Source organism: Rhea americana, unplaced genomic scaffold, assembly GCF_003343005.1.
Source record: "Rhea americana isolate MKP2758 unplaced genomic scaffold, rheAme1 scaffold_475, whole genome shotgun sequence".
NCBI classification, from domain to species: domain Eukaryota; kingdom Metazoa; phylum Chordata; class Aves; order Rheiformes; family Rheidae; genus Rhea; species Rhea americana.
Window position 1 is genome coordinate 117,929 of NW_028186618.1, and position 21,360 is coordinate 139,288.

Genomic DNA, 21,360 nt, shown 5'->3' on the forward strand with positions numbered 1-21,360 from the left:
TCGCTTTCACAAATACAGGCATTTTCTCCCCTCAAACATGTGCACAAACCCCTCTATTCCTCCTCATTGCTCTATAAATAGCCTTGCCAGAGATGAACAATTTTTCCACAGTTCCAGAATCTACCTGGAGAAAAAGTTACAAGAACCTTCAGCAAAATAGATGTTAAACAGGCACGTGGCAAGCCAYTCCTGTGCAGCTGGGAAACGGCAGCGAGCTTTCAGTGCGGGACGGGACAGTCTCGCGAGCGGGCACAGCACAGCACCAAGTCAGCCAGGCTGGAAGGCGCGAAGCACATCGCTACCTTTGCAAATCAAAGCTCAGACACCGACCAAGAGCAAAAGATTGTCGCCTTGGGGGCACGACGGTTAATACCGAGCCATGGCCAGACTCGGACGGCAACAGTGGGCTGCTTCATTTTCTCATGCTGACGAGGACGATTAAAGGACTTCCAGAGAACACCCGTGAYGCTGGTCCTCTCCGAGCCAGGTCTGTTTTTCTCAGGAATAACTGTTCTTAACTCAAGGAGCAAGCAGACCGGTTTTAGTACGGTCACTGTGTACCTACTCATCCTTAAACAAAACCAGGTTGGGTTCTGATCGCCAGGCAGAGCCCGAGGCGGGCGCTGCCTCAGTTAGCCACGTTCTGCTCAAATGGGAAACGAAGGGGAAGCACTTTGCCTCCTGGTAATACCAACTTCTCTGGGAAGAAGAGCTCTGTAACTGCAGTGCGGACCAGAGACGAGGCATCTCTTGGAAACGTCTGGGGGAAAAAATCCACCGAAGTCACTCTTACGGCTTTGCGAGTGCCCAGCGGTTACGGCCACCGCGTACAGCTCAAGCGCGTGAGAGCAAAGTTCAGCGTCAGGTAATCAGGACGGATCCACCGAAAAGCATACCGAGACCACCGCATAGACAGAGCCYTTCCTCCGGAAACAAGGGCAACCTCCGAAACATTACCGAGACACGGAAAGCAGAGCGTGGTCCCTACGAGCGGGGCCGGCCGCGGCCGAGCCGCGGAGCCCTGCCGGGGCGCTGCGCTGCTGTGCCCCTGCTCCTCTCCGACCCTCCATCCCGGGGGAAGTGCTGSGACCGGGCTCCTGCTGGCAGCAGGGACGCCGCGACACTTCGCCGGAGAGCCGGCCCGTCCGACTGCTCGGCGAGCACGGCGGCTGGGCTGCCCGAGAAAGCAATCTTTTGATCGTGGGAAGACGAATGCAACACAGAACAGCGCTTTTTTCTTGCAAAATCCGTCACTTGAACTAAGCAAATCAGAGTCTCTCAAGTCCACCGCTCGGACTSTGCAAAGGTGGCAAACCAACCTGTGCAGATCAGAGGGAAACGTGTCCTTCAGCCTTTTTAAACTCCAATTAAAATGGTTTCCTCGTATGTTTAACACTTTTATAGGCAGTCAGTTTCCTTGTCTCACCCTGTTAATGCAATGGTTTGGTTACAAGGCAAAAGGCATGCCCCTCAAATATATATACGTAATTTTTTTTCAATAAATTGTTGGCAGCGATACTCAAAGTCAAGTATGGTGGGTAAAAGGACTAACTTGTTTTTTTAAGATTGACGATATTTTTGAAGCATTCCTTTAAAAAACAAATCCAGCAYATGAGTGTTTGTGTGCATGTGTAAAAATGTGTATATTTTACAGGTTTATATRTGTGCGTGTGTGTGTGTATTCACACGGCTGCAGTAATGATACTCCAAGAAACAGGATTACAGCAGAAAACCAAGCCAGTGCATATGTATTCTATACTACACACGTAAGATAAAAAGGAGAAACTAAATAATTTAATGTCTTGAAGAACAACATTGCATCTTTCTATCTATACCTGTAACTATGTCTGTCTCCACATCTAATTATTTACCAGTGAATAAATAAGAGAAACACTGTGAGAAAAGCTGATCTGTTATTTTTAAGGGTGCGCAAAGGAAGAAGTGTCTTTCCTTGCCTGTGAAGATCCTTCAAAGATTATTTTGTTTCATGCATGCTGAATGCCGGAGAGCAGATACGGCAGCTTTTGACTATGAAGGCGATCCCGGCACTTGAGGACAGGGCTGTAAATACATTGCATACCAGCACATGTCGCATTGCCTACAACCGTACGTACCATGCCTCTTGCTACACTCTCCCAGGCACTTTCCACCGCGAAAGGAAAACCTGCCGGGAGCACAGGTCCAYGCCGAGAGCTCAGCACAGACGCAGCTGCCCCTGCAGTCCTCATCCTTGCAAGCCCCCAGTGAAAGACGAGCTGGTGCTGGTGGGCTGAGCACCTGCGGGCTCCGAATAGCATGTTTCTTTGGATGGATGCTCAAAGCTGCTCTTCCTCTTTCAGTCTGATTTCTCTAATACGTGCAACAGCTCATACACGCGAAGAGCTAGGCAGCCGTTTACCCCGAAGATCTCAATCATACTTAAGACTCGGCAAAGCTCCACGCACGACTTAGACAAAGCAAGAGGGAGAGATTAATCAAGTATCTGAACCCCCCTCTGATACAATTTATCTTTCACAACACACCCCTTGCCTAYACGTACTTGGTGTTTCCGACAGCATAGAGCAAGGATTGCTCCCAGTTCAGCCCGTGCTCGAAATCAGCTGCCCTTCCTGAACCAGCACTGGATCGCGTACCAGACATTTCTGGAGCAGCGACGAGTGCTAAAGCTCAGAAAACAGAACTAGAACATGCATCTTTGCCAAGCTCTTTTCTTTGGCAGAAGAGGACAATTCCAAGCAAGAAATAACAAGGCAAAACCCATTAATAAAAAGTAGCACCTACCGTGGTATAATTCTGCATTGGGTCGCTAATGTACAGCATTTTAGTCTTCTTGGAATTTACAGATAATTGGGAACTTTCCTGCCACCGGAGTCATGGGGTCAGGGGGAGATGGAGAAAATAAACGGAGTATTAAGGAACATGCAATGATGGAACGTAAGGAGCAAGGCCAGGGGAGAGGCAGCTCCAGGGATGCTGCACTGGCTCGCTGCGTGCAGTTTGTTGGCTTTTTTGCTTTTTTCATCTCCCTTAGTTCTGTCAACTAGCTGCATCCAACAACAAAACTGGGCCCACCCCTTTCCGTCCCTCATGACTATTCATTAAAACACAGGGCAGGCCTCAGCTTGCCCAGTGGTGGACCGGGCTGTACCAACCATCCTCGCCAAGGGGAGATCGGGGGTCCTGCTCCATAACGAAACGCAGCCAGTTATAATTCCAGAAAGCTGCCTGCACAGTCACGAAAGTAAAAACCCATTTGAATGGCACCCTGTGTCAACTGGACTGGCTGGGGTGGCTACATTTGCCCTGACTCGTACACTCAGTGACTCCGAAACAGCTCCACCGTTTGTAATCCGGAGCTGGACACGTCAACCATGGCCACCGTTCCCTGGTCCATCTGCCCCTCCACCCGCCTCGGCCTGGGCCCGGGGCTTTTCTTTCGGTGGCCCATCAGTCGCAAYACAGCACGTCGCCAGCCCCGGACAGTGTTAGCAGGGCGTCCTTTGGTTCGAACGCTCCTGGAGGACACGTTGATAAAAACGCCCGGAGAACAAGGAGTCACACGGCCGYCCCGGTGCTCAAGCCGAACTGAACAGGCCCCGATGAAACAGGGATGGGCTCGCAAGGCCTCGCASGGGCAGGACATACTGCCTCTCTACCGAGGACGTTCTTGCAGGTCTGGAGCAAGGCAACAGCGAGCTGAGAGACAAGTGATTTTCCAAGCTTTATGTCCACCAAAGCAATGCTCTTTTCTTCCCCATCATCCCACCTTATTTCACTAGATTTAATATTTTTCATCGAGAGAYGAACTACTTTCCCTTAAGAAACCTGGGAAACTCGGATGTTTACAGAACAGCTGGCTGGGATCATCCCAGGGCTTGTTCGACACGAGYTGTTGTCTGAAGACTTTGAGTTCTTCCTGCTGTCAGGAAGCTTTTCACACATTACATCTTACTGCCTCATCGCTGCTGTTCTGTGCACGATGCAGGTATAGAACTACTGTGAAGCTAGAAACTGGAAGGTGAGCCACCAGGATGTGCTCACGTGGTCGTTTCTGCAGGTGCTTTAATTCCAGAATTAGCRTCCTGCCATCTCTGGCAGAGCCAGGTGCCCGGGGAGCTCCTTTAACGGACGCGTTTTACACCCGGCCAGCCCTAACGACAGAGCCTATTTCAGCGACGAGGCAAAAGCGGAGCACGAGGCTGAGAGCAGCCTCGAAGATCCGTCAGCTCCAGCATARAGCCCCTGACCCATCAAACTTCCTCTTGATTTGAGACTGATGGTTGAGTGCTGTTTACGTCAGCCAGACTTCACCATGGAGGTCGGCACACGAAAACAGGTAAGCAGTTGAGAGGRTGACCTGTCATATTTACAAAGACGGAGCTAATGTGTGCTGCCCACACCTTAACACTGGGGTGCAGGTGTGGACCTGTGCACACGGGGGTCAGTAGCAGTGTCTGAGCTAAACCCTCGACTGCTGTGCAAACTGCTGATTCTGAAACTGTCCTCTCTAGGGAAAAGGTGAGGGTGCTGAGGAGCCGTTCGCATCTAATTGCAGGAACTCTGCCCAGAGGCCCTGGAAATACTGTACAGGTTTTGTAGAGCAACGCAGCTTCCACGCGATGCAGTCACAGGGCATCGTTTCCCACCGGAGGCCAAGCCACAGAGCACCGGGTGGTCTGCTCTCAGTCACTGCGCACCTCCACACTGGGCCTCGGAGCTCCAGCACGCCCCTACTTCCCACGTGTCTGTCTCTAGCGCTCCGCTGAGCACCGCAAGCACCGTGCCTTGGAGCGAGCAGCTGCCTTCACTGGTCTAATTTTTTACCTCCATTTCAGGTCAGCTGGATCGTGTTATCTATGCATTTATTTTTATATGTATCGGCCTGCCACATGTCTCAGYGACGTCAGGAACTCATTCTGAGTTCAGCAGCACAGCATTTAGTTGCATGGTCAGGCCAATACAAATATTTACTCCTGGCACTTTATTTTGAGCAAGAGCCACAAGCTGGCTCTCCCCTCTGTCTGTGCTCAGCTGCTCTCAGCAGGGCTCCTGCTGCCCGCCTGGCACTGGCGCTCCATACTCAGCAGCAGCGGCGGGTTGCGCTGAACTGCCCTGCTTGGCTGAGGTTACAGCAGGAATAGCAAGAAAGGCAACTGCAACCTCAGTGCAGGGGCAGCTCCGCAATTAGTAGTGCAGTCTCCACCTGATCCTGCTGTGCTCCTGCCCGGCTGCAGACAAAGGCCAGGAAAGGGAGGGAAAGCAGGCTAAAAGCGAGGGAAAGGGGAACTGGGGGAGGGGATACAAGCTGGCGAGGAGGGAAACAGGCGGTTCGTGGAGGGAGAGTTTGTAAAAGGCCAGCATCCCTTCGCGTTGAGGAAGGGATGCTCCTGGGAGGCCCCGCGGCTGGGGGAAGTGTTCAGACCAACACGCTCTGAACACCAGGTCTAGAAAAGCCCCTGCAGACTGCCCGCCTCGAGGGCAGGAGCAGATGGCACAACACGTCTGAATCCTGCTAAGTCAGCTCTCATACTTGACTGTTGCAGGACAGACAGAAAGGCTTTGTCCTCGCCCGTGTCCTGCAGAGAGTAGTGCCACCTCCACGGACGTGAGAGCAGGTGCAGCAGCTTGAGCGGGAACCAAGCAGGCAGTGAAGGAGAAGGAACAGGAGTGAGCTCTCCTCATCCACGTGAGCTAAACCAGCGGTGACCTGAGAGGGATTATGGCAGCACCTCCAGCGACTGGGCGCTTTGGTGCGTTTGTGGCAGAGCAAAAGCAGGAGGGGGGCAGGATGCCGTGGAGCGCCGCAGAGAGGAGCACAGCACTGCTGCCMCGCTGCTCTGCGAGTGTCTGGGCAGTCCGCCCAGCCTCGCTGCTTGCAGTCGTGGCCACCCTCGCGCTGTCAGCGCAGGCGTTGTGCTGGCGGCCAGACACTGCCTGTGCCAGCCCAGCTTCCTCTGCTGCGGAGCATTACATGGATCAGCAGGAAGGGAAAAGGGGGGGGGTGTCCTGCAATTACCAGCAAGTTGTCCAGGGCCTAGAAGGAAGAGTCATCACTCAATCTAGGCAGGCTCTTGGCCACTAATCCACAGCTGYGTGCAACTTTGTGGCTGTATTAGACCACAGACGGGCTCTAAGACGGGCAGGGGCAGCTGGCCACTTTCTAATGCTTGATATTCCCAGGTACTGATCACATCAGATGCAGCTCTCCTCCAGAAATGCTGAACTTCTTCATCTAGGGCAGAGCTTGCAATAGGAACAGGTTCTGATTAAACAGGCACAACCTATACTTAACTACCTCTTCCCATTAAAACTTGCCCAAACAAAAATGTGCCTACAGCCATAATCAGTTGAGATACCTAAATACAGTGAGACAGCAATGCTTCACGGGACAAATATTTCACACGCTGAGGGTCAAATTCTGCCCGCTCTTTTTCAGTTTGAATAATACCTTACTCCAAACACAAGCTGTTGAAATCATTCAGTCTATATGCCCAGGAGGGCGGTATATGGTTAGAGAAGCTGGCCCATATCGTCTTTAATGACACCTGGTCGTGGATTTCCAATGGCTCTCCGGGAGATGTATATGAACCGGGCCTCCTTTAGGGAGCCTCTGAGTCAGGCTGGGTGAGATTCTGATGCACCAAGAGCGGAGTTTGCTGAGTACTGTGCAAATTGGGTGCTTTGCTTTTAGACAGATGGCAAAATTGATTCTCGTTATCCTGTTAGGATAACGAGATATCTCTGATACACTTCCAGTACTCAAAAAAAAGAAAAAAAAAAAAAAAAAGAGAGAGAGAGAGAGAGAGAGAAGCATGTCCTAGGTGATTTTTGGACTGGGCAAAGTCTAAAAGTTTAAAGATGGCCAGTGTCTGGTACTGCACATTCTAAACAGCAAATCACAAAGTTGTGGGTTTTGTGACATGTTAGTATAAAGTTTGTGACATGTTAGCACAAAGCTGTYGTTTCATTCTTCCTTTTTTAACTTTGGGTCAAAACAGCTATATACAGGAAYGTGCTGAGAATGTGGTGTGATGCTTTCTATTTCTAACCACTTATAAAATCTGTTCTTGTAAGTTGTCATGTTGTTTCAGAAGTRACGAAAAGGGAAGTCTGAACCTGCAAAGCCCTCATGTTTACTGGTGTAGTCCTCTACTTGGAAGGSCAAGTGTCTCCATATGTGAAGACCTGCAAGGCTGGAGTTCTAATCTGATGAATTAAGGCAAAAATTCTGAAATATACATATTTTAGAGACCAAGACTACTCTTTCTAGAGAAATATTTTCATCGTGTTATTATTTTCTCCACCTTCTATCTTTCACTGCACTTTTAAAACCCTTTGTGCTCAATGGAAATGAATCTCTCTTCCCGCACCAACTTCCTGCAGGGAAGCACCATTAGCAATCGAAGTCCTTCAGTTATCCCACTGCAGGCACAAGCAGAGCTCTGCATTCAGAGCAGGATGTGACCCTCCAGAAGCTCTGCCTCTGGAAAAGCTTACAAGTGACTCTTACTACACAGCATGTCTATACCTGAGCAAATTATACTCTATTTATGTCRAGGTACTTGCGCTCCACCTTTATTACAGCACAGGACCGCTGCTGCTGCATGTTTAAGCAAGCAGAAGTAAGATGCAACCGTCCAGCATGAAGCCTGTTTCCTGTAGTCACTGTGACTGGTGTACTTTGTCCAGACTGTGACAGCTGCCCTCTGCCTTCCCAACCCCAGAACTGTGACTGTTATGGTTGCTGCCTGGACTGAMCTGGAGAATGGAGAGGATGGCTGCCTCTGCCATGTGCGTGGAGTATTTCATTGAGGTCTGACACCGTTCAGACTTGGCCCGCTATCATTGAAACTACATCTGACAGAGCATCACGTTACGGCCGTGCCTGGCAGAAGCAGAACTGTAGTAATCTCAGCCTAGCTGTCTTCTGCTTGTCTTCCCAGGCTGCTACAGCACGYGCCCTTCTGAAATAGGAAGGTGGTCCAGCAAAATCAATTAATAAGCAGCCGTGATTTTCCTGACCACCGTACCACAGGGCCACAAAAATGCAACACAGTCATTTATTTCAGGATATCAGACACTGAACGAGCRATAGTAACTCTGTGCCTGTAGTGTTTTCGTTTGGTTTATGAACCAATAGGTATCCTGTCTCCTACCCTATATCTCTTCCACTGGGAGGAAAAAAGGTTGCTTTTGATGTGACTTTTTGCAAGGTGACCCCACTCACCATAACTGAATCATTCATGCTTCTCATCTGGAAGACGTCCATTGTGACCTCTGTGTGGTTGGAGACCTCGCTGCTGCCGGTATGGTTGGACGGAGGGAGGTCAAAGTAGGTGCTGTCCGGTTCCCTGCRAAAAAGTGATGAAGGTCAGTTTTCCAGCTCTCTAACACAGCCTGCACCGCTRATACTCAAGAACTTGCATTTCCCTTGAACCTTGCCTCGTTCTCAATTCTCCCTCCATCCTCTGCTTTTATTGTCATGTGGCAGAGCAGGCAAACTGTTCCCTTGTGGATAAAGAAAGGAGAGACTTAGGAAGTTGTCTACCCAGCTGCTCTGGCATATCTGTCATCTTGGGACGTTTAAGTTATACAATAGCAAGGAAGAAAGAGGATGAAATGAAGCATCGTCCTTGCTCCTTGTTTGATTACTGTGAGGCTCAAAGTCCAGAACAGTTGCAAAAGTCTTGGTGTGATTGGAAAATGTTTAATTTTTGAAAATAACCATTTTAATTAGGTAGCTAGCAAGCTTAATGACATCATGAGTGGAGACAGCCCAGTAAGAGTTCATCCTCCCGGGCTTGGTCCCAGCATCTTGCCTCACCCCTGGGAAGTGTCCCAGTCAAAAGAGGACCTTTGTTCAGGCCTTGAGGCCATCTCAGTGCATCCTGGAACACTGTGCCTACTGAAGGAGCCAGGCTGTGAGACAGATGGTGCCACGTACAAATGCCTAATCTAAGACCCATAATTCAGGAAAGCTGGTCAAGTTTGTCAGTACCCAACGCAGGCTGGTTAGTGCTAGCTCCTGTGAGCAGCGCTGTCGGGTGCAATGCTGCTTCGGTTCTCTSTAGTGTGCTGTGCTAACAGGTGGGGCACGCTATGCTGTGCTGCTGTGGGCCAGCGGGACTTTCTTCAGCAGGCAAGGCAGGAATAAGGACACTGCTCAACTGCTCCTGTCTAAGCAAAAGTGAGTCAGTGTCTCCTCTCCCCAGCTGCTCTTGAGGCATTTCTGATCATGTTCTCCAAACACCTTTGCTTCCTAAAGCAAGAGGAAGTGTGCCCTGATACTGACCTTTCACGTGCAAGAAAGACTGCCATGCTGCGGTAACTTTTTGCAGCGCTTGCAGCACTGCTTTGCGTTTACAGAGCACATCAAAAATGCTGGCATTTGCACATCCCTTTTCAGAAACAGCTTCCAAGACTGGGAAAGCAATGTTTGTGGGGCCCAASTTTTTGCAAATGCAAACTCCTGTCTTTGAACTAGCCAGCATCATTGAGGCAAAGGAGTTTGGCAAATGAAATAGTCTAAGCAGAGAGATCYGAGTCTCGGAGCAAAATTCTGAATATGAAAAACGAATACGTGGGAACCAGAGCATGCGAAAGAAATGTTTCCTCTCAGATCATATGTGCTAAAATAGACTATACAGCAAAGGGCCATTTCTGCCTCAGAATACCCCCTAACTCAAATGGTAAAATACCACTTACAGCGTGCTCCAGAGGTGTTCAAACGTTGTACCTTCATCAGCTGGAGATGACTGAGACATCTTCACAGAAGGGGAGTCTGACAAAGGGTAAATTGCTCTACGGGTAAATAAAAAAAAAAAAGGAAGATTAATATTGCTACAGTGCAAACAAAAAAAAGTCACTTTCCTCTCGGAGGCTTTACAACTTGGGTACGAGGATTTTGTCTGTTCTGCAAGGGAATGTCATGCTTATGCTCCTCTATTCTCAGAAAATGCGTAGAGACCCAAGTCAGCTGCASCAGCCTCAGTTCATGATAAAACAGGTTGCAAACGTCAGATCACAGCACCACGCCGCTGGACTGGACAGCAGTTCCCTCCCGCTTTCTCGCCGACTCCCAGCCTCGCGGAGGCGAGAGCTGCCGGTGAAGCGCAGGGCTTTCCGAGGCGGCCGAGGAAGTTCACGCCTAGCTCCTYGGCGACGCTGCGCGAGGCCGGAGCKCCAAAGGACCCGTTRGAGCGAAAAGCTGCCGCTTCCCCCCCGGGGCCCACGCGCCTCAGCCTGGCACCCGGCAGCGTGGGGGCCCTGGAGGTCGCACGAGTCTGGAGGAAACGGAGGCGCTGCCGCGGCCACGCTGCCGAGCCCCGCGCGCCGGGGCCTGCCGGGACCGGGCGGCCCGGAGGAGCGGCCGAGGGAGGGCACTGACTCTCTGACTGCCCCCAGTCTTTCGGGCCCCTTTCAGCAAGCTCTCGCAAGACTCCCAGGCGCTTTCGGACTGGCGGGTGCCGCTCCGCGCTCCGCAGCACCTCCAGCACGTGTCCCAGCGCAGCGCTGCCGCACGGGCACTGCTCTGCTCCRGCAGGACTTGGCCGCCCCGTGGGCTGCAGACAACGAGTAGCTTGCGAGAGGGGGAGCCCAAACTTAACCCGCCGGAGGGCTGCCTCGCAGCCTGCTGTACGGGAAGACAGTTTGCACAAGAGAGTGCAGACACCTTCATCGCAGGCAGCAATGCGTGCGGACCCTGGGCTGCGTTGCTCCACAGAGACTGCTGCAAGAACCTAGGGCTTGTTTTTAGCAAAAGAAAAGCTGGCAGAGAAGATACACCCTTGCCTGAGCTGCCTTCTAGGTTGAGGATCGGGCTTGACTTAATGTTCTTAATCACCCGGTCTAGTATTTTGAGAACACTTTCGTGCTGGTGGATGGCATGTCAACAAGCTAGATGGTCTAAGCACAAGGGAAGAGGGCTCAGGGAAGCAGGAGGAAAGACCCCTGTAAGTATGTGGGTCTTGGGGGGGGGGTGTCAAAGTGGCAGGTGCTTGGCTTTCAGCCTGTTTCCCCTGGAAACTGATCCTGTGACTCAAGGTTCCCGTTTAAGATGTTTACAGCACACTTCAGCAGAGTGTTCACCTTAGCTGCAAACAGCTCCCTTGGCTTTGGGGAAGTCTTTGCACAATTAYTCTTAGTAATCATTTTGGATCAGGTTCAGCAAAAAGCTTAACCTTCCTGGTTAGACACAGCAATACCAAACTGGTGAGTACCAAGGCCTCTGAGCAGAACCAAAACCCCAAAGCTAGATGATAAAAATCACCTTGCAGCAAAAGCAGAATGAAAGACCCCCTTGGTCCAACCGCAGGTCCCAGCTGCTGGGCTGCACAGTCTGGTTTCTGCTCCTTTGCGAAAAATGCAGGGTGCGTGGCTGCACAGCGGTCCAGGATTAGCAGCCAAGCGAGGAAAGCCTTCTCCTCTGAATCCGGGGAGTAAGGGGGAGACATTCATGTTTCTGAGTCGTGGCAGCGCTACAAATCCAGGTTCTGTTCTGCCTGGACCCCACAGGCTAGCTTACAAAATACCCTTGGCTTCCACGGGCTCTSAGCAGGGCATGCCAAGAAAGCAGAACTGCAGGAGCTCTGAGAACTGGCAGGAACTCAGGCACCTCCAGGATCCCGTGGCCACTTAAATTTCAACAGGAAAAGCCTGCCAGTGCTCTGCTTTGCTGCGACCTGCCAGTCCTGATCCTGGTTTGCTCGTTTTGGGTGGAGGGCAGCTTTTATCCCAGGAACATCACTTGTCAGCAGGTTGATGTGTTTTTCTCATGAAGTTGTAGCTGCAAATGCCCACAAGTCCACACAGATATTCCTGGATAGCCTTTGCTCTGGCCAGATATTTATGAAGCCAAATAATAATGAGGAACAACGAAGTCTGGCGCAGTCCCACATCACTGCTTTTAGAATCTGGGCTCCCTTGCTAAAACAGGGAGCACGCTATCACCTTCACGCATCCGAGCTTGAGGTAACCACAGGATTCCAGTGTTTATACAATCTAAGGAGATCTATATAATCCATTGCCTACACGACTAGGGAGCTGATTGCTGGAGTACAGGAAACAAGATAATACGTGAACATTACTACCATTTCAGAAACCAGCAAGAGAGTCATGAGAGCCATTAAAAATTTACGTTCAGCCAAAAGTACCGCTGAGAACAATTTGATCTCCAAATGCTCCTGCTACCTGCCACAGAACATCTCCAGACTTGTGTCAGATTAGTATTAACTTTAACTAGCAAAAGCAGAACGTACTGCTCCGTGTTTTAAAAGCCGTTCCGGAAAGCATCTCTGTGTTTTCTGGTAACAGCAGCCACTGTTGAGTTGCAATTCTCSGGTGAGAAATGTTATTGTTCAGGTATTTATAAGGCCCCCACGAAGCCGACAATCTTTACTTCCCTATACACACCACCACTAAGGAAGGCAGAAAGGTGGCTAAGCACACGCACTGAAAGCATAATGCAAGCTTACGGTGAAGCCGCGATATAGATGTCCTAAATCTTACCTATTTAGGCATTAAAATGGCCTTCCCACATCTAAGCATCTTGCAAATATTATTGAATATSGTATTATACCCTCCAAGTAAACTAAGACAGGAATGTTTTCTTCGCTTTGCAGATGAGGAAAYACTAACTGAGAGAAACCGTACCACGTGCCCAGGACTGCACACAGGAAATCAGTGGGAAAGCCAATTCCTCAACCAAAGCCTTCCGAGTCTGACTGCGTAGGCACAACCTCAGAGTCACCTTTAATCCGATCTGTTCCTCTTGCCTTCGGACAAAACTATCTGGCAGTGAAATCTGGAGAGAGGACTCTCGCTTTGMGAGCAGCTCCCTCCTGCGAGGTGAGGTACGTACCTGCGCCCTTGCCGAGCACTCGGGTACACTTCTGCTCATCCGAGCTCTGCTCACCGCAGCTAGGCGTCTTCACGGTCCCGGGAGCCCACGGAGGAAACCCACCAGAAACGCGCGCGTCTCTGAACACCCAAGTTTGGGAGCAACGGGCCTTTTGCACGCCCGGTTATGTACTTTGTCGACAAACTTAGACGCTGCTTTGCAAAAGGGTAGCTCTGTAAGGACGGAGGCAGTTATGTGTATTATAGCCGTTCGAGAGCCGGAAGATCGGACAGAGAAGGCAACGCGCGGTAGCTACTTTAGGCACCGTAATTCTCTGTTAACCTTTGCTGTTTGCCTGCTCCTCTGGAGAAACCGGTGCTAGCCGACCTGCGGCAAAACCCGACGTGACCACGTGTCCAGCCTGCCTTGGACAGCGTGCCTGGATCGCCCGCGGCTCCCCGCGAGCCACACCGAGCGCAGAGACCCTCAGCTTCCTCGCCCCTYCCGAGCAGCGAAGGAAGCGGCCAGCGTGCCTCGACTTCTCCTGCGGGCCCTGCCCTCTCCCCAGACCGCGCCGGGAGGAGAGCCAGCGCCTTGCGGAGCAGCCAGGCTGCAGCCATCTTGAACACTGCTGTCTTCCTCCGCTCGGAGCCACGCCGCAAAATCACCCCCCTCGCGGGCTCTCCTGCTCCCCCCGAAGCACCAGGATCCGCTTCCGTGCACTTACTAAAATGCACCCGCGCCGGGCATCATCTGGCTGCTACTTTTGTCCCCACAACAAGTGTTGCCATCTTATTTCAACTCTGTACCGACATCTAATACTGAAAGCCTAAAAAACTTCCTGCTTTTCGATCTCAGACCGCCGACCTGAGGGCAGCAGCTCTGGAGCCGAGTGACTTGTTTGGATAGCACAGATGCGGTGCCCCCGGCTCAGGGCCTTTCACTCTGTGCTCCCTCTGAGTCAACTGGAGACTGGGCGGTTCAAGAGAGGCCGATACGACCTAAGAACTTAAAATGAAAGCAGAACGGCGTCCCCGACAGTTGATTCCGTATTCGAGTTTCTGCTACCTCCGTGACTTGTTGGTGAGATACAGCATCTACAGATGCTCTTCTAGGARGGTTTTCCAAAGCAGCAGAGGATTCATATCCCACTGGTCTGATCCCAGAATAACAATCTGGTGAAAGTACCATTTCCTCCCATCCCTCTCCATCCCCTACGTAAAAGGGAGGGAAACAAAAGGACGTAAGCGGCAGTTGTGAAAAAAAGGAAAAGCTTAGAGCTGCAGCGAGGCTTCTGCTGGTGGTGGTCTTACCCAGGTTCCATGCTGGTTTCCTCGGTGCAGGATAYTGGCAATTTCAGGAATGAGTCTGGCCGTTTCTTTCAGCAGAGAAAAGACCTCAGCACCGCCCTGTGCTATGTGGTCGTGATGGGTGACACCAGCCTAACCACGTGGTTGCACTCGTTTTCAAAAGAAAAAAATATCTGAATATTTTAAGGGCGCTTCGGAAGTTCCCTTTCTCTTTCAGAAGCACAACGGGGATTTGCAAAGCGAGGCAGGCATCTTCTCACACTTAAACTCTTAAACTCCACGGCACAAAGAGAAGCCTGGGCTGTAAGTATTGTTAATGCACTTATGCAATGCAGTGATCACTGTATTTACTCTGAAAGTATCTCAGTAGCAACAATGACAGTCTGACAGCCTGGCATCTAAGATGATAGAGAACCTCCAAAGACTTTGCAAATAGTATTYTCCAAAGCCAGCAGCAGTGCTGATGATAGTGTAATTTTGCTGATTAGTGTAACTGAAACTGAGTGCGGTTTAGAATCACATTATATAATTAAAGATGGAGGCATTCAGGCTGGATGGGAAGTGGGAGGAACATCTGGAAAAGGAAGTCTGGAAAACATTCTGCTGAAGAGGTCTGACAGAAGGAAAAAATATCCCATTGGAAGGAAACAGGGGAGAGCCTGYAGCATGGGTCAGTTAAGAATAAACGGGAGAGTGCTTTAAAGACTAATCCTGCATTGCCAGAGAAGGCTTCTTCTCAGCAYCAAAGTCGGAGAAGAGACCTAAGATAATACCTAGACTTCTGCAAGAGAAAGCTCCCTAGCAAAACCTCCACCGGGAGCGTTTCTGCATTCACACCTCCAGGACCTAAATCTGCTTATGAAAAGGAAGATCTCTTGGTCTAGGGAACAGTGTGGCAGGGCGTTCTCGCTCCCTTCTAACCCAAAGCACGAGAGGTGCAGTGGGGGAGCAAGGCTGCTTGGAGTGACCTTTGGGGATGGCTGCCATGGGGGCCAGCACCCGTGCTGCAGCCTCCGAGCACAAGCGCAGCTCAAGGGGACTTTGCAGTCAGGACGTGCACCAAATTTGYTGCAGGCTTTTAGAGTAGGAGAGCCTGAAACATGCCAGCGACGGAGTTTGGTGCTTGGCACTAATGCTGCTTATACGATTCGCTTGTTTTCACTTGGGAGAGCTGCCCCTCTGCACGCTTTCTCAAGCCAGCTCCACYGTTCACTGGATTGCTGCTTCCCTCTGTTGCTAGTCAGTGCATTGCAGGGAAATCGCAGAGTGAAGAAAAGACTACAAGTGCAGGCACAAAGACTAGCAAGAGCAAACCTCTGCTTGCTTTGGGGACTTAGCCCAGCCTATTGCTGGGTTAGTAATTACTCTGGAGCTGCCACGTCCCGCCACCGTGCTGCTGGATGGTGCAGTGTGGAACGGGTTGGCCCACTCTGAAATACCTGATTTCTTCTGTACATTCGTCTTCCATGGGAACTGTCACTGAAGTCATTTCCAAGGAATTAGTTTGGAAATACACTGTGTCCTTATTTTTTCCCTGCTGCTGTGACTTTGGCTGCATCAGAAATTCCAAGTCAGTCCCAGCCACAACTCAGCTGATGCAATATTTTCTGCCTCAGCTTACCGGTTACAAGGAAAATAAAAAGCATGCACCACGATTCCCAACAGTCATTCAAAGACAGAAAAACATCTCTTCGGAGACAAAACAGCAGGCGAGCCTGCGTAAATCCAACCATCAGGCTCAGGATTTGTGTTTTGACCACAGCCTCTGAACATATTCTTAGAACTATTATTAATCCAACTCCCTTCTCTTACCAGTATAAGGAAAGTAAAGGGTACCATAGGCATAACCAGGAGGCTGAAGCCGTGCTGATAGATGATGCCTAAAAGCTGAGCTGTCCTGTCTCTGTTGCACTCTCTGGAAGGAATACCTTCAATCTGRCCGTTAACTTTATGCCTTAGTTTTAGGTACCTAGAAAGCTCTGTTGCTATTTCACGTGGCAATCGTGYGTTTTCCACTATCCTGTCAACTCTAACAGCCCCGAATGAGATGTGATGACATTCTACAGCCACCTTACAGGGAGGTAAGTGCAGGAAAAACTGTATGACAGGGCCTAATTTCTAAATGCTCTTGGCTCATCCCGAGAGGGACACCTGGGTAACCCAAACGAGCCATACACGCCTGTAAATCGACATTGCAGAGATGATGAGTACGGACTAACTCTGCTCCCAGGCAGCACTGTGGTCTTGCACCGAGAACACAGGACTGGGATCAGGACTTCTGAGAGCCATCTCCAGCTCTCACACCAAGCTGCTGTATACTGCTCAAAGGCATGTTAACCTGCCTCTGTCCCCTCTTTCCTCCCCTCCTCTGCACAAYGAGAACAGTAAGGCTCACCCACCCTGCAGCAAGCAGGTTTATGTTTGCAAAATGTTTGCAGATCCCCAGGTGCCAACGCTACCCAGTGCTATTGTTCATTCATCCCAGATTATTAAATTCATACCTGCAACTCAGAGCTTAGAAAACTAAGCGAGAGCCAGTGAGCCTTGCTGCGGTACACTTGAATCTCAGAAGCAATCCTCAGTGTCCAGCAGCTTGTTAACAATTTTCTTTCCAATGTCCCCAGTGAAAGAAGCACTAAGTCTTCTCACTCTTTTTCTTGACAGCTGGTCAGCCAAGCCAGTGCTTTGCCTGGCTCGCTGCTCTCTGGTTTTGCTCACACACAAGCACCTCCTCGGTACTTGGACCTGCACAGTGTTTACCTCGCAGGTCCAGAGCAGGGTGCTCTTTCAAACAACGTGAACAGGCCAGCCCCRCAGCAGCCGCCGGCCACGGTGTGACGGCTGGTGCCTAGTCCRCCGAGAAACAGCCCCTCACGTTGACGGGGAACAGAACGCAGCGGAACAGCCTGAGGTACCGACGAAATAGCCATCCCTATCAGGTGCTGTGAAAAAAGAAGGAGCAGGTGGGGGAGGAAGCCTATCTGATAGATAGAGGAGTCAACAGACAGAAGAGAAACTCCTACTAGCCTTGTGTTGGGGCAGAAGACTAACAGAGCAGCTCCCATTCCCTACACCTTCCCTACACCTACCAGCTAAGCTCCAGCTCCGAGTACAAACCTGCCTCTGCTGAACTCGCCGAGCTKGGCAGCCCTGCAGTGCACTCTGGCAGTGAGCAAAAAGCCAGAGCATCCTGCCTGTATCTATCCCCACCTCTGTTTCTTCATTCAAAGCTTTGCTGTTTCTCATTCCACAAGTGCTGTAACTGGATCTAAGGCACTTTGGATCAAACTTTCCAACATCCGTTTATATCGTGTAACTACACTATAGAGCAAAGGCGCCACAAATCCTCTCCCAGCTGTATTATCCAGCAATTGGGAGAGGGTCTGTGCTGAGTAACTCACACACACAAAGAGCAAGGGGTTTCCTTTTGTCTTTTTTCCTCCTACCTGCTCTGGCTCCCCAAGCGTTTCGAGTTCCCCCGAAGGTCTCCCGCAGACAGGAGCGGCCTGGGAYTGAGGATCTATGTTATTTACTGCACTACAATCAAGTAGCGTCCCGGTCGCCTAGGCAATGACATTGGAGCTGTTGAAAGCTATGTGAAAAGTGTGGCAAAGGCTTGCGCGCTCCTTCCTGGAATACAAGGCAGTTACAAGGGGGTGGAGAATGCTCAGCCAAGCGTGCTGGGGAATTAAGCCGGTCACCAGCGTCAAAGCAACTCACGGGGCTAGCTGGCTCTTCAGGGGCTCGGCAGAGCCAGCCGCAGAGCAGCGCTGAGCTGGAGACTGGGTAAGAAAGGAGACTTGATGTACACCACACCAGCAGCAGCAGATTGCTTGGCTGGAGTTACTCTTGTGCTTGTATGGGTCAAAATTACTCCCTCATCCCTCGCCAGCAAGGGCACCAAACTTCACCCAGCTGCTTCCTGCAGTGAAAGATCCTCCTCCAAAGGGCAGTAGGATGGAGCGCCTTTTTCCTTGCATATAACAACTTCACCGGCATGGACAGAAGGGAACACGTTTTAYGACATTCACAAGGAGGCGGCGAGACTTAAAGAATTTTCTCCTTTTTCTCAGTCTGTCTTTGCAGAGGATAATTTAGCACAAAGGCACAGACTGCTGACATGTGAACAGTCATGGGAAAAAGTGACTCATCAAGATGCGCTTGGAGTACCAGTGGATGAAGACTGAGTATTTCTGATGAAAAACCACTGGCCATGAGGTGTTCTCCAACTATGGCTCTAAATGTCTGTGTTCTGAGGATTCACAGAGTACCTTTTAATTGATACTTGTTTTCATAAGCTGAAATTTTGCTGTTCATCTTCCCTTTAGTCTGCATTCAACCACTTGAGGAAAACATTTGGGAGGTTTTCGTTATTCTCYGTTCAAAGACTAACAGTCAAAACTGTGCCCATAGGCACCCACACATGTGGGGCATTTTCTGGGGGCAGACTGTGTCTTAGAGCAGCTATTCTTTTTTACTCCTTCATCGTGTCTGAGTAGGACAAGAAAATTGATGCATTTACCAGATTCTAAACACACCRGAGCTGCTATATCCATCCTGCAGGGGCTAAATATATAATCCAAAACGTATCATGAATACAAGCCTCAGTGTTTGCCCTGATGCTGAGGTTATTTTAGAAATTCTAACAACTGTATTTACCAAACATGAATGTGGGATGACCTCCGAACTGCGACATTTCTGTGACAAGTTGGTAAGCACCACCTTGCACCTCRCCATGCCACTGCTCCAGAGAAGGAGACTCCACCACGTCTCTGGGCAACCTGTGCCAGTGCTCCGTCACTCTCACAGGGAAGAAATTCCTCCTCACGGTCAGGCAGAACTTCCTGTGCTTCAATTTCTGCCCATTGCCTCTTGTCCTGTCGCACGGGGCAACCGAAAAGAGTTTGTCCTTGTCCCCCTGACACCTTCCCTTCAGGTACTTGTACACATTGATCAGATCCCCCCTCAGTCTTCTCTCCCCCAGGCTGAAGAGGCCCAGCTCTCGCAGCCATTCCTCATAGGGCAGGTGCTCCAGCCCTCTGATCATCTTCGTAGCCCTATGCTGGACTCTCTCCAGTAGCTCCATGTCTCTCTGCATTGGGCAGAACCGAGCAAGCTCCCCCACCGTATGCTTCCAGCTCCCTTTTCAAAGGGCTTTCCCCAGCCCATCTGGTTATTGTGACTGGACGTCCATGGTTGAGTGCAGCTCAGGTAGCGAGTGGCAGTCGACCATGATCAGGAAAGACTTGGTGTATATCACACACCAAATGTGGCTCTCCACCTCACCAGGTTGCTGGTCCATGGGGCGGTATTTCAGCGTGCAAGAACRAAGGAGGTCTCCTTAGTTTCTGTGCTTGTGGCCCAACGGACTGACTCATTTTCAGGTCCTAAAAGTGCCGGGGTGCAAAAGTGGGACCCATGCAGCCAATAAACTTCTTCCTTTCACCTTGCAAGGTGCAGCAATTAAACAAATACTGAATTTATAGTTTGACCCAAAGCCATGTAAGTACATCCTCCAGTGAGACTTGCAATGAAATCACTTTTCACACTTCAGGGTAGGAAAGAAGGAACCCAGGGAAACCTGCTGGGACTCCCCGTCCTCTGCAAAGAGGCTGGCTCCTGTTTGCCCACAGCTATCCAACTATGATTTTGGCCACATGAAAAGASAGTTACACAGAGCCTTATCGTGCACTATTGGAGTTTACTGAGAAAAGAAAAAGGCCAATGAAGTGGGTCTGATTTCAACTGCTATCGCAGTTACGGAACATTAGCATGGGCTACACCATCTGCTCTCCCTTACATGCTGGTTCCCAGCTCTTCCACTCACAAATCTTTAAGACCTTCTTTTTAAAAATCCAATTTGCATCCTGTTTACTGGTATATCTCATTTGCAATCTCCACAGCTGAGAAAACTGTCACAGCTTCTTGCCCACCTAGTTCATTACTATCAATAACTAATCAGGAAGCTACATGACATGAGAAAGTAAGGCTCAGGAAGCAAGCGGGGACACGCTTTCTTCCCCAAAAGTCTAGAAAGTAAATTAGAGGGACCTCTTCTAATTACAAAGAAGTTTTGCTGACTTTGGTGGACTACAGGGGATAGTGGAAGCAGGGATGAGAAAATCGGGGTCTAATCGCACAGCGCTGCACATCACACCTTATCAAGCACCCCATCTGCATAATAATTACTGTCATCTCTGCTTGTGATCACTGACCACGCACACCGCCTGGTGCGGACGGACAGACCGAAGGGCTGACGGACAGACCGACTGAGGGACGGGCTGACTGACGGGCCGACGGACAGACTGAGGGACGGGCTGACCAAGGGGCTGACTGACTGACAGACTGAGGGACGGGCTGAGGGGACAGGCTGAGGGACTCACTGACTGACTGATGGCCTGAGGGACGGACAGACGGACCAAGGGACTGGGGGACTGACTGAGGGACGGACTGAGGGGCTGGGGGACGGACTGAGGGACTCGCTGACTGACTGACAGCCTGAGGGATGGACAGACAGACTGACGGACTGGGGGACGGGCTGAGGGACGGACTGACTGACTGACGGACTGAGGGACGGACTGACGGACTGAGGGACGGGCTGAGGGACTCGCTGACTGACTGATGGCCTGAGGGACGGACGGACGGACCGAGGGACTCGCTGACTGACTGACGGCCTGAGGGGCTGGGGGACGGACTGAGGGACTCGCTGACTGACTGACAGCCTGAGGGACGGACAGACAGACTGAGGGACTGGGGGACGGACTGAGGGACTCGCTGACTGACTGATGGCCTGAGGGACGGACGGACGGACCGAGGGACTCGCTGACTGACTGACGGCCTGAGGGACTGGGGGACGGACTGAGGGACGGACTGACTGACGGACTGAGGGACTGGGGGACGGACCGAGGGACTCGCTGACTGACTGACGGCCTGAGGGACTGGGGGATGGACTGAGGGACTCGCTGACTGACTGACAGCCTGAGGGACGGACAGACGGACTGAGGGRCTGGGGGACGGGCTGAGGGACGGACGGACTGACTGACGGACTGAGGGACGGACGGACGGACTGAGGGACGGACGGACGGGCTGAGGGACTCGCTGACTGCGGGACTGACTGACAGGCTGACTGACGGACGGACGGGCTGACCGACCTGGCCCCGCGCGCGGCCCGGGGACGCGGCCGCGCTCCTCCGCCGACTACGACTCCCAGCG